This window comes from Mchenga conophoros, linkage group LG15 (genome assembly GCF_057382185.1).
Source record: "Mchenga conophoros isolate Kocher_MC1m ecotype Shallow Benthic linkage group LG15, M_conophoros_male_GT1.1, whole genome shotgun sequence".
NCBI classification, from domain to species: Eukaryota; Metazoa; Chordata; class Actinopteri; order Cichliformes; family Cichlidae; genus Mchenga; species Mchenga conophoros.
Window position 1 is genome coordinate 43,026,430 of NC_140540.1, and position 14,382 is coordinate 43,040,811.

Below are 14,382 nucleotides of genomic sequence, written 5' to 3' on the forward strand. Positions count from 1 at the left end.
GACAAATATTGATTTCTCTTTTTTTTAGTAGCAGTTAAGGCACGTGGATGACATACTAACACTATTAGCTCCCTGGTGCGGTTTAGATCTGAAATGTTCACTCGGCATACAGATGTATGTCAGAGTTGCAGTCTAGTCTGGGCTTTTACTCTTTAGATTTCTTATTTATATTGATGAAAAGTTACATCTTCTGAATAAAATAAGAGAAAGCGATGTTTGAAGATGCTTCCTTTGTGTATATCCACCTCTGATCTCTTTTGTCTCCTGCCTCCCTCTTCCTCTAAGTCGCTGTAGTTCCATGCTTCGATCCGCACTGATAGAGCTCCTTCTCCTTCTCTTCTCCCTCAGGGTTTAGTCGAGCTGCCCTGCCATTTGGTTTAGTGCGGAGAGAGCTGTCTTGTGAGGGTTACCCCATTGATTTGCGGTGTCCAGGAAGTGATGTCATTATGATCGAAAGTGCCAACTATGGCCGAACGGACGACAAGATCTGCGATGCCGACCCTTTCCAGATGGAGAACATAAACTGCTATCTTCCAGACGCCTACAAGATCATGTCACAAAGGTAACACTGCAGACACCTCCAAATAATAACAGTAATAATAACTAATAAATCTAAAGGTATTTTCCGCTGTCACAGAAGTGAAATGATTGATAAGCATGATAACATTTTCTTTGTCGTGGTCCGCTGTTGTTCATTTTGCATGGTTGCCCCTGTTGGCATCCTGTGTTGAGAACAAAAACCCTCCGTATCCCTCGGCTTTGGAGTAAAAGTCACCCAGAACAATAACAGTGTTGCTGTCAGTTGCATAAAAACAGAAAAACGGAATATGAGTGTGTAATAAGATTGCACTACTGAGACAGCCGAAACCGAGGAGAAGAGAATTAGAAATTTCATCAGAACTTGGAATTTTAAATCAATTTGGGCAAACAGCCCAGAGAGAGCAGATTAAAACAGAAACACAGCCAAAGTCACAGAGTGCAGTAACAAAGCTTCCCATCCCAAACTGCTGCCCATTGTCATTTCTGCTCTTATATACATACATTTAATATCTGCATTTATGTGATAAAATAAATAAATATTTAAAAATAAATAAAAATGAAAAAAATGTACATGATAAATATTGATTATGATGAAGAGTATTTCTACAGTATAATGTGTATTACTTTTCTAAATGTTCTACTTCTACTGTCTGAATTTCCTAAACTTCCTAAATCATACTGATCTCATGTGTAAATTCCTTCTGGTAAGTTTAAGAGCAGGCTGTTAGCACGATTCAAAGATGCTCCATAGCTGATATTCGCACTCTGGTTGATAGTGTTAACTTTGGCACCCAGTATTGCTTTAGATTGGCACCAAAAAATTGTGTCAGAATTGAATAAATGCACTCAATGAAAAGTGCATGGATACAGTTATTTTTCTGCAGCTGACCCTATTGCACATGTATCTGAATTGAGTTTTCCATTCAGACCACAAAATTTGGGGTTGACACTTTTAAGATGAAATATACAACTCAACTCACTAAGTTTTGCATTTGTCAATTCACCACCAACTGCCAAAGTCTAATGGCATAAAGTCATGTGTTAACTATTTTGCAGTTCCAAGAACAACAGCGCTGTGGTATGAGGGAGAGAAGTTTCTCCACTCCTGTTCATTTATCTGCAATACTAGAAGAACACGAGAACATCTGAGGGCAGTCGTTAATGTTTCTAAGGAAACGAAAGGCAACACGCACCAAAGCTGTTTTGAGCCGGGGCTTTAAAAAGTCAACGTGAAACACATAACATATGCATTTTAATGATATGCACTTTTTTCATATTGCAGGTTTGCTGAGGTGCTATAACAAACACTAACACACCAACAATACAGTGAGACGAGTTCATTACCAGTCTGACTTCAGCCTTTAGTCCAATCTGAATTTTAGGCTTTTATGAGACAACAAACACTAAAAAGATTTAATTCCAATTTTGCAGATTATTCATTATTTGCAGTGTCACAATGCTAACACTGCAGACCAAGTCAGTAATTCCAGTTCATCTTATTATTACGTAACTCTGACCGCGTTATGTCACCAGGGATAAAAGGACATTTCTCAAGGAATTTAGCTCATAAATGTATTTCTGTCCAAGAAGTCAGATAAAATGAGATGATACTACTCATCACAGACTGTAAGCAAATGAATACAACTTTACATTGAAAAAATAAGCATGTTTTTGTGAGCCTTGCACATTTTCATTTAGTTATTATTTGCATTTATAGAAAAATGTTCAGTTTCCTTCACAACGCTCTCATGGAAACAAAGGTTGCTAATGGACAGTTGAATAAATGAACACCACAATGCAAGCTTGAAACCATCTCTGTAGCTGTCATTAGATGCAAAGCTATCGACACGTTCGCTGACGCGCACACACACTTGCAAACTTGGCTCAAGCAGGAACGCTGCATACATGAGACCTAATACACGAGACCAGTTGTCACACAGGGATGCCATCGGAGCCAAAGTGCACAGGATGGAATGACATATGACTGCCACAGAGAGAGATATTGGACGGTATGAGAGCGTCAGCAACTCTGGCACGCCGCCTTGGGAAATAAAAAAAATAATGAAATAAAAAAGTAGAGCCCTTGTATTCAGGGGGGTTATTGTCAAGTCCTATTTGATGAAGTCAGATAGCTGACTCACATTGTCTGTCCTGAAAGGCTGCAGGCTGCCTTCTCTCCGCTTGTGGCCATACGTATTACGCTGGCCTCAGCCTCGCTCGTACACAACAGTAAACAGTAAACTGAAGCACAAATACCGACCCAGCAGGAGGCTGACAACAAATCCCAAAAACGCTCTCTACCAGTGTCTCCAGTTCAGACACTGATGTCTGTAGGACTGGGGTTCATTCCTCACATCCTGAGAGTGCCAGAGGCTGAACTTCAGATGTTGTTTTAAATGTGTTTTTAGCACCGTGATGTCGATGCTGTAGTGTTCAAAGAGAGCGAGAGAGAACTGTCATAAAAGAGGTCTCTGCAAGGGACACAAGTTCAAAATCCACAAAACAGGTACTTTACAAGAACAACGTCTGACAAAACACATAAAGTTCTTTTGAGATCGCCATGGAAATGTGAGAACAGATGAGTGAGTCATTATTTATACGAGTGGAAAGCGTGGATTGGAGTTTTTATGTAGTCAGTATCATAAAAAGCAAAAGGAGTTCACCGACATGAAAATAGATTCAAGGACAGCTTGACAAATGTCCAAGACTGCATATGGGACTAATTACACATTCTTTTTCTCCTGCCCGTTTATTTACAGCAATAGACTGAAATAGGAAGCAAATGTAACGAAAGATTGCCCCTGCTGCCAAAAATAATTATCTTCAAATGGGGAAAAAGGAACGTGGTGATTGTTTTGCCTGTTTGGAATGCAGTGTTTGTTTCATTGGCATGAGGTCTGAGCCCTCGGTTCCTCCCCGAGTCTAAACTCCGAGGCTAGCTCAGCTGAAAACGGTCCCTTTGTTGAACACTCCCCTGCACACACACTGTATGTGGAAAAAAAACAGGAAAATAGTATTTCCTACTGTACAGCCTACATCAATAAAGGGATTCGAGAATCAAAAATATTTGTTGCCATAATTACTCTGGTCTACTAATTTAAGTGTGTGGGGGGAAATCACATTAGTACTCGTGTGTGGAAAACTGTGTTCACTTTTAAACATCCGAAATTGATGTGGCCCCGAAGTGTGGAGAATTGGATTGAGGCTTCACTGAGTTTGATAGATCCTGTTGGCACTCCAAGTTGTTTTTATATCTAGCTGGCATATTATATTCATGAGCACAATGATTTTATGAAAATAGCCTTAGGACTGTTGTGGCTCAATTAGAACATTCAGCTGCAAGCAATTAGTCGACTCAAGTGGGTGATAATCTGTACAGGAATTTTTCATGTGGACACCTCCCCAGCAGATGTGAAACTGCATGGCAGTACAGTTTGAAATAATTAATTCATTGGTAATAATATTCAGTGATGTGTTTTTTTTTTCTTTCTTTTCAGGATTTTAGTTGTTAATGATTACATTTCCTCATCTACGCTGATGATAATGATAATGACTACAAACACATTCTCGCCACACAGATAACATCTACTAAATTAAAACTGTAATTTAGGTGCATTTGAATATTATTTTGTAGTGCGTTTACTTGTGCATGCAACAACCATCTGGTGCTTAGATGTTACTGATCTAAATCTGTCCATCAGTCTCCATCACAGTTCAAGGAATAAGAAAACATGACAGTGAAGCACCTCGACTGATCATCTCAAAAAAAAAAAGGATATACAATATGAGCAGCTTACATCTATTGATTTCTCTTTGACTAATGAGGTTCACTGTAAGTATTAGATAACAAGGTCATTGATTGCTGTAACATAACATGATTGGTGTCTGTGCATCATGGTTTTTTTTTAAAGAGCGTATCATTGATGAAAATGATCAGTGCAGATACGTCTCTAACAGAGAAGATTAAATTCATCAGCAGGATTAGGGGACAGCATGAGTTGATTATTAATTAATAATTATTGTGACAATTATTATTATTACCAGTCATTATGAAATGTTATATTTCATAATGACATATTAAATGCAGCAGGTTTTTACAAATATAACATGTTGTAAAAACATTAACATGCAATTAGCTGCATCTTTGAAGTTGTTGTCAATGAATGTGAAGCAGTTCTGGAGAATAAATGATGCCGCTTACACTATTTATATCAATGTCAGGGGCGGCTCGCGAGGCTCTCCGAGGAGCTCCATTGTTGCCGCCTGACAGCACAGCGCCTTGTTCTTCCTCTCTGTATGTACGACGTTAGCGTTTATTTAAAGCGCAGCCGATTAAGATTTCATAAAGATCCAGATTCCGCTTGGACGTTTCACAGGGATGTTCAAAAGTTCATGAGGCATGAAACTGCTCTCCACTCGAAAAATTAAGGGTAGGAACAGTCACCTCATTAGGCTAACAACTGCTAATACCAGTGTTGAATTACATGAAATGTAAGTAGAGAAATAGATTTACCAACACACGTGTCACATCATGTTAGACGGGTGGGGCAGCACGCTGGTTTCCCACGTATGAAGTCTGGAGTATGTATTGGAGAATCTGGGCAATGCAGCAAGTGAGGCCTACTACTGTTGATATTAATAGTACTAAAGTACATATGATATGCACTTAGATTCACCAGAGTTTTTAAATTGATATATTTTCTTACAGTTTGGAAATGTTTCCAGTTTTTCAGATAAATTTGATCATTAACACAATAACACTTCTGTAAAAAAACAAAAAAACAATTAACACAGAAACACTGAACTACTCTCTAGGAGGAATTTTAAGCAGTCAGGAAAGCTCCGAAGTATTAAACAGTTATGACCTGCACACACATTAAAAACAGCCACACTAGCGGTCTGTGAAGTTATCATCAAGGTGGTGGATCGTAACTATGGCTAATATTAAAATGATAACATTAGTGTTGGGAGTGGGTAGCAAATTATATCAGTATGACGGGATGACACAATTATTTGTGTGTAAAAAGTACAATCATCCTTCTGAAGGTTGGAGCTGAAAAAAGTCTATTAAAACTAGACAGAAACAGAAGCAGCCTACCTTACCGACTGCATTCGATCAATAACAGAAGTCACCAGAAGCCCAACGCTACCTCAGAAAATCTAAAAATGTTGAAGTTTTTTTGTGATTTTGCTCTGCAAACAAAATCTTAAAGTATTGGTCACACAGTCATACGTCCAGTTATATTAACTGGATTTTTTTTTTTTTTTGCACGATGTCAGAGAACTTAAAAACAGTTTTGTCACAGAAATATTCTTTTATATTGTTTGTAATTTTTATATATATAAAATATGATCCCCTGTTATATTAAAAATGTATTATTTTCCTGGGTATCAGTTTGAAATTCAACGACAAAAGAAGCAGCAGCTTTTCCTTTTTAGTAAAGCTTTGAGTTCCCATCTCTTCTTTACAAAACTGATCAAGCTTGAGAATGAACACAGTTAAATTCCTTTCATTTACTAGAAGTCAGAGCTGCACTGAGATCTCATATTTGGCCAAAGGAGAACATTCATATTGTTGTTTCTGAAGCTTTCCTGAATTGTTGTCTTTGTACTTGGGTGTTCTAGCTTCGCGTCGTGTCATCTTGTAAAGGTCACATTTTGACCAGCAGAATGTCACCGTAGTATTTCTATTGACTTGAGTGGCATGGCGATATACCTTTTCTGGTTTAAAAATCAATAGATGGATGGATGTGAGTCAGACAGCCTTCCCCCTGACTCTTTAAGAGCCTGGAATCTCCCGGGTGAGCTCCATAAATATGGCACAAGCATATGACAGTAATTATAAGTTTCTGGGATGTCTCACCTGGATATTGGGCTGGATTGTGAGTTGAAAGCGATGCTAATGGTTAATTTCTAACAACCTATTTCCTGCAGCATTATTGGGCCACCCCCTTATAAACTGGTCTATATATACTGATACTGGAGCTGGTTATACTTATAAAGACTATACTGTACACGTGTGTGTGTGTGTGTGTGTGTGTGTGTGTGTGTGTGTGTGTGTGTGTGTGTTCGCACCAGATTTTTTTCCCTTTGCTGCTATTCTCTGGCCTTGGAAATGATTTAATTTTTCAATGGCCTGTCTGCTATCAACAGGCTTGCCTCTTGAGAGAGATGTCTGCCTTGATAATTGTGCCATGAACCTCATCAGCATTTCAGATGAAATGGAGCTAGACGGGTCACTTTGAGTTTAAGAGATGCTAATTTGATTGAAATTCAAACTGGGAGCACCAGGAAGTAGATTGTGCCTTTTTCTGTAATGTGCTCCCCTCACTCATGTCGCTTTTCTCCTCCAGTTACACAGCGATTGTTTTGCTACTGCTGCTGGTGCTACTGTATTTTTTTATTTTTTTTATTATGAATTACAAACAGCTGCTTTGGCTTTCAGTGAGTTGAAGGATAGAAAATCGAGAAGTGGGTGCAAAATGATCTGAGATTAAGCAATTAAGGGACATCTTACCGGTAGTCTAAAATAAACCAGTCACGTGACCGGCACTTGATGTGACACATGCAAAAATGGTAATAAAAGATTTACTTTCTACACTGCTTTAAAAGTTTTTAATTTAGTTTCGTTTTCCTTTAAATCAGTTTGCAATTGTTCTGATTCAAAATTGAATATAATTAAAATATTTCAACACTTCAGGGCTTTTTCTCCGGTCATCTATTTTTCTCTCTTTTAAAGCAAATTTCTTCACTCACACACAGTCTAAATACACATTTTTTGTAGTTTCTTTTATTATTATTAAATATTTAAAGGTTTATCTTCGGTATTACCTCGTGGTTTCACCCCCATGTCATACTGTGTATGGTTGTGTGTGTGTGACAAATAAAATTTGAATTTGAATTTGAATTTTGTGGTTGTGATTAATCTGATGATGAAATGTGTGACGACCAAATCCCCAAATTTCTAATTATGCAGTATATTTCCACATATTTGTCATAAAAGTAAAACTGGAATATAAACGTATAAACTGAAAGCTTGACATGATACAAAGCATAGTTTATTAAAATAACACAGTTATAAAAAACAGGCATGTTAGGATTTCAGAAGGCTGTAGACCTCCCACTATGTTTGTTTTTGTATGTTATCATGATTTATTATTAAATGAACATATTATCCTCAAGGCCCATCATTCCTCTGACATGCTTTATGATGTCATAGCAAAAGGTTAAATATGGTGGATACATGGTATCAGCGAGTACTAGCAGTTCACCTTGTTGGTATCTTATTGCGTTCTTTCCCACTGCCCTGAGACGGAGCTCATATTTAAAAGAGATTTACATGAAATCCAAGCAGCACACTCTAATTGTACTGATGTCTGCCTCTCCCAAAAGGTCAGAGATGTGATGGGATTACATTTGGAACACTTCAGTGTGATTAAAAGGCCGGTGGGAGAAATGGAGGCAATCAAAGCAGAATCATGCTCTCTCCTGCAGTCGCTTTAGTTTTACGTCAAGAAAATTGGTGATCTGATTTTACATTCTGAGACTAATTTAAATACATATTTTCGAGACATTTTCAAATTCAAATTATTTGTAAGAAAATACCACAAATAAGTAGAGAAAGATATAACCTTTTGATTTGAGCTTCTGACCTCTACTTCTTTTATCTCTTCAGACTTGGCTTTGCTTTGAAATGTATTCATTCATTCATTCTGGAACAAATTTAGATATATGTGTATATATTCTAGATATTTTCCCATTCAAAGTATCTGTGAGCAACACCCTGAAGAGGAAGAGAAAGAGCTAGTTTTTATTGGAGTCTGTGACCTCTAAGACTTTTTATCTCTTCAGTCTTTTATACACTTTGAAATGTATTATTTACTAATTACTTACTTACTAATTTAATTATGTACTTACTTATTCTCAGCCAACCTATGTTTGATATGTAAAAGTTTCCTAAAATATGACTGCATCACATACACTCGTCTGTATAGGCACAGCAGGAACAAACAACCCCCAAAAATGAGTAATAATAATAATTATAATTTTGCCTCCGAAATAGTATATTTACTATTAACTTCTTTAAGTCTTTTTAAAAGCTAAAACATAAATTGGTAGTCTCTTCACTTTTGCTTCAGTGAAATCCTGCTGAGCAATCAAGATAGTCATAGAAAGTTTCAAAATCTCAAAGAAAGCGGAGGAATGCTTCCTTTGACTTAATAATCATTATGTACATGATTAATTACTATATAGCCTAAGAGTAGTAAAAGATCATACTGTACATGCATTTAATTAGTGTGCACTTTGAGACCTGCACCCTACCAAATCCAAAATGCTGAACTTTTTTATGGGAGGAATTTCTATTACGTGCTCTCTCTCAAAATGAGGGTTAGAACTACGCACAGCACAAGTCATTAGGGTTTTTTTTTTTCTCAATTGGTCTCAGGGGATGCCTGAGGTTTCACTGAGGAGACAGGCATCACAGTCACACAATCCCACAGACGAGGGAGCCCCCTGCTCCGCTGCTCTAAAATTAGGGCAATATATCAGAAAGAGCCATCAACACTTATGTCAACATTGTTTCATGAGAAGTATGAGAATTTTTTTGTGTTTATGTCCTGTCGTTTCACGCATTTGCCTGAGTGATGATGGCAGGCCGGTGTCTCATTAGTGTCACAAATTTTATTTTTGAATTAATTCTTTTTCATACCCGTAACATAAAGTATGCATTCATTTCCCAGTCTCGTTGGTATCTGATAGATAAAGCACGGTGATTTATATTGCTCCTGCATGAGATGCTTATGCATGAGCAAAGGAAAAACAATCATCAAAGTGACCATATAATATATGGAAACTGCTACAGACTCGAGAAATATTAGCCACAAAAACAAGCAGCGTATTATGGTCCCAGCATGAAGTGCATGTTTTAATTTCAAAACAGTCATTCATTTCCATAAATACAACTATAATATGCTGATATTTTCATCTGTTATCACTCACGGAGGTCATTAATAAAGTGAAATGCCCCTTGAAATCTGCACTAAACACAGATGCACACAGATGTGGAAACAAATGTGTGTTTATGCTGATTTGCTCTGTAATAAAATGTGCTGTATTAAAATTGCCAAAAGGAAAAAGAAGGAAAAAAAACCCCCATTTGTGCTTCTCAGTCAAAATAAGAAGGTGTTCTCTATCAAAAACATTTATGAACATTTATGAACTCTTTCAGTCAGCATGATTTGTAGAAATGCAGAGGAACATGAATGAGCGATGTCTAATTATGTTCCCTTCTGTTGTTCCGACTTTGTTCTGGACACAGTTGTGTGTTGTAAATCTCAGTCCCAGCGCCCTGCATGCATTCCTGATACTCAGCTAAAACTCTGTAGGTTTGTTTTTAAGCAAAAACTAAAGCGGCACCAGTGTCCAGCCCCTACGTCAATTCATCACTGTGCCCCTCAACAGTAACCAACTCTGTTCCACTGAGATACCTAATAATATATTAATAACATTTGGACACAGAGCAGCGATTACGTCTCCAGCCCAAAACAAAAGCAAAACCCAAAGCACAATACAGTGCAACCAGTAATACATTTTCCAATGATCTGCTGTAAATGGGCGCACTGGTCTGTGATAAGAAGAAACAAATATTATCTCTGGTCTCTGCTAAATCAGCAGAACGGGGTTATCGATCCGGCTCCTCACATTGCCAATAGAATTTCAAGTCCCCTTGGAAGCAAAGACGGCTAGCTCAGGGTATTGATGTCATTATCATGATTTCAGTGTAGCGAGATGGTGGTCTCCTACAACTCCCTGAACCTCAGAAGATCCTCTCCAGATGTTAAAGGCAGTGACTGAAATGTACTTCTGACACTACTGTAAGGGCTGTTGAAATTATAAACAAGATATCTAATATTATTATTCTTATTTTTAAGAAATGACACATTTCATATTGTCTGGTCTTGTGGGATCTGCAATTTCAGATGCTGCAGTTATTATTAATGAGACCTTTGATGGCATTTTGGGTGCCTCATAAAGCTACTCAGCATGTAGGCCCATTCAGAGGAAGCTCAATCAATAAGTCAGGACATTTGAGTGAAACACACAGAGACTGTTTATCCTGTGCAAAACTCACCCCACCAAAGACCAGTGTGGGGGGTAAAGATCACATGAGGTTCCTGTGCAGTAGTCCAGTACTGTATTTACAGTGAGCCACAGTCAGCTGCAACATTAAAACTAGTGCCACATAATGTGCGGTTCCCTCTTCTGCTAACAAAACAAAATGGAATCACAGGGCTACCCTGCGGGATCCGGGTCTTAGGATCCCGGGGGTTCTAGAATGGGACGTCCTTGGATTGGGCTTGTTGTGGTGCACTGGATTGGGGTCTGGAGGATATGAAGGCAGTGCTGCTCCCATGGGTCATGTTCCCAGAGCCATTACTGAGCATTCAAGGTGACTTTATTTATACCCATAGGTAAATATGCTTTACAGCAAAATGATAGCATTTGGCATCCGTTCACAAAACACCCACAGCTATTTAAACCTGACAGACACATATTAGGTAATTAGACAAGATGAATCCAATCAAAAAACAGTTGTTATTAAGTAAGCATGTTCCCCGTTACCGGGGACCCCCGAGGGTCGTTGTCATGTTCCTCGAGCTGCGACGGAGCAATTTTACGGTGTGATTTAGCACATTTTTTCTAAGGGAGTTCTGTTGCTATGGTGACATCCTAACAACGTCTTATGTCTGGTACGTGTCAAAGTCAGTCCGTGCATTGCATTGCTGGTGTGTGTCATGGATATTGACTTTGACACATACCAGCGATGCAATGCAAGGACTGTAAAGTTGATCATTGTATTGTTAATTTTATTTACCCACCGTTTAGTTTTTACATTTTTTTGGCTGCATCTGACAGTGTTAGAATAATTTGTTGCTTTTTTTTTCCTCCCACAAAGTTTCAACTGCATGCAAGCAGCTTGACATTTAACAAACCACAACACATGCAGAAGTTAGTTTGAATTTAAGCATGATGACAACTCCCTCCAAACTGCACTCTATTAACAACAACAGAGGAGTTCAGATGACTTCAAGTTGGCAGACAGCACGGCTAACAAGCTGTCGCTAGCTAGAGGTGTTTATAAAAAGGTGTGCATGTGTAGACGGGGCCTCGCGTGTGTTATCATAGGTCATCTGCCTTAAAGCTGCAAAGAGAGATGTCTTCAACCAGGACATGTGATGCGGGGCATGATATCTCACACTGTATGTGTTGTACTGAGTCCGAAGGGGAACTCTGTATTTAGTTCAGTGCTGACCAGCTTTTTACCAGACAGGTGATGCTGTGTTATGTTAAGGGACTAAAAATATAAGAGAGGCTTCTGGATTTTTCCTTGACATATACACATTCAGACAGATTATCCACTATCTAAAAGAAATACAACACAAAAGACCTCTTTTATATGAACCTGATGGCAAAGATCCAACAGGCATGTACAGAGTGAAAAGCACTGGAACTGGTCATATCTTTAGTGCTCGCAGATTCAATAGCATGGCTACATCTTGCTGAGCGTTACTCTTTTTATTTCTTTGTTGATAGAATTTGAATATTTCCCAGCCTGAACATGAGTTAAGAGCCGTTGAAAAGAACCGGCACACAGCGCTTTAATATTTATGCTTTTATGTCCTTCGGTTTGTCTCGATACACGCTTAATCACCCAGGGAAGGAAATCCCAGACAGCTGATTCTGTCCCTGTCAAACTGAGAACACTACATCCAGATGAACACAGTCAACTTTCTGGGATTTCCTTCAGTTGCCGAGTTTGCTTGAGACTGGATGAATTTGAACAAAGCAGTGAATGTTTCTTTCCTGTGTTTTCTCTCGTCAGATGCAACAATCGGACCCAGTGCATTGTAATCACGGGTTCAGATGTCTTCCCCGACCCCTGCCCAGGGACCTACAAATACCTGGAGGTCCAGTATGAGTGTGTTCCCTACAGTAAGTATGGCCCTTCTGTCATGAATTGTAAACTCTCCCTTTTCTCTCTCCCGACACCCCTTCCCCATCGTTTCCCCCCTTCCTCCTTGCCCTCTGTCTCTCCTCCTGTTGTACCATATTCTGTCCCATTTCTTCCAGACAGTCTCCTTTCTTTGTCTGCAACACCTTCCAACACCCTATTTCTCCTTCTCTTCTTCCATCTGTGTCACTGTGAACTTTTCATGAAATATGACCTGTAAAACCCTTTGGTCCTCTTCCACACGGCCCTTATTATTGATGTGCTCACTGTTTTTCCAGCAGATCGACAAGCCTGGTTATGAGGTAGCAGACTAGAGGGAGGGCAGAGGAAGTCATGCTGACTCTCCTTAATAGCAAGACAGTGTTTCATTACTCAAGTCTTGTACGGAGAAGTCTATCAGGCATAAGCACAGCTCACCTTGATGGCTTAATATACATTCGCACAACAGGTGTTGAAATATGTTAGCAGATGTTTCATTATGTAACAGAACAAAATAGCTCCACTCATAAGTCAACAAGCTAATATTTCATGTAAAGAGATAGCGTTAACATTTTGTCTGTTCCTCTGGTGTTAAAATATTCATTGCCATTCAGCTTCCAAACAATCTTTAGATTGCCCTTTGTATTAAAATTCTCCTTTGTCCTTTAAGCTGCCATGTTCATTTGCAATTCGTGAAGGAAATTCCCCCGTGTAACCTTTACAAACTGATTAATGACAAAGATTTAGATGAATTGCCAGAATCACTAATCAGGTGGAACTGAAATAATTAGAGTTGGGGTGATGGGACAATAGTATTTGGCAGCTCTTGTAGATCCAAATGAGTATTTTGCACTCTGATGTCTTTGGATGTGTTGCAGTCTTGATTCAGCTCAAAACAGAAATGAAATAGAAATAGAAATAAAACACCTGTATTCTGTTTCTCCTTAACACATCTGTTCAACGCTGCTCATTACCAGTAAACCTGCTTAAGCTGTTCCCCTTAGTGTTGAATTGGAATGCATTAGTGAACATCATTAGATGGTGAAACTCATTACAACTTAAAGGTTAACCTCTCTGAGGCTTTGAGGACCTGTAATTAAACATGGAATAAGCAGTAATGGGCATTCGAGTCCAACTTACTGAGGAAAGACGAATCCTGGAGGTCCTACCTCAGACTGCACTCAACTGCTACCTTCTTTCTTTTTTGGGGGGGTTAGAGAGGCTAGGGGGAGCTCACCTTATAGTCAAGCAACGTATTGATTCTACGTCTTGCTGTGATGCCGCAAACTTTAATAGTAGGATTAACCTCAAGGTGCACTCGTGTCCACCCGCTATTATGATTGTTTTTTGCCTTCACATCTCGCAGAGGAAACAGTCTAGGCTGCTAGTGTGGTGGTGAAAAATAAACTTCTGACCAAGGACTCTCAGCCCTAGAAAAGTCTGTCTAACCAATGAAAATAAAAACAAGTCCTCACTCTAAACAGTTTCAAACATGCATGTCTGTAGCCCCATCTTTTTGCTTCTCAAGGTCCATGCCCAACCAGAATAGGACCAAGAACACAGAATGTATCCTATCGCAACTGCCCTGGTAAGTGTATAGTGTTCTCCCAGTCTGATTCAGTCCACACAAGCCCAGTCCAGCCTTTCCTATTCAACCCCTACTGTAAACAGTGATAGACTTTGATTTATAGGAAAGTTGCCTGTTTTGTTGTTCTCCTGTAACCAATCCTCTGTCTCCTCAGCCGTCAGCAAAAAAATAATATTAATCCATGCATCTCATTTTGTAGAGTCAGACTAATGCAGATTGAATAGATCATATGCCAAATAGAGAGGTTCATGATTAACAACAT

At 38.9% G+C, this 14,382-nt stretch overlaps 1 pseudogene; it reads left to right on the forward strand.

The window, feature by feature from the left end:
• The first annotated feature begins 230 nt into the window (after positions 1 to 230).
• Positions 231 to 14,382, forward strand: part of LOC146559018 (adhesion G protein-coupled receptor L2-like) — a 36,026-nt pseudogene continuing 21,874 nt past the window's right edge.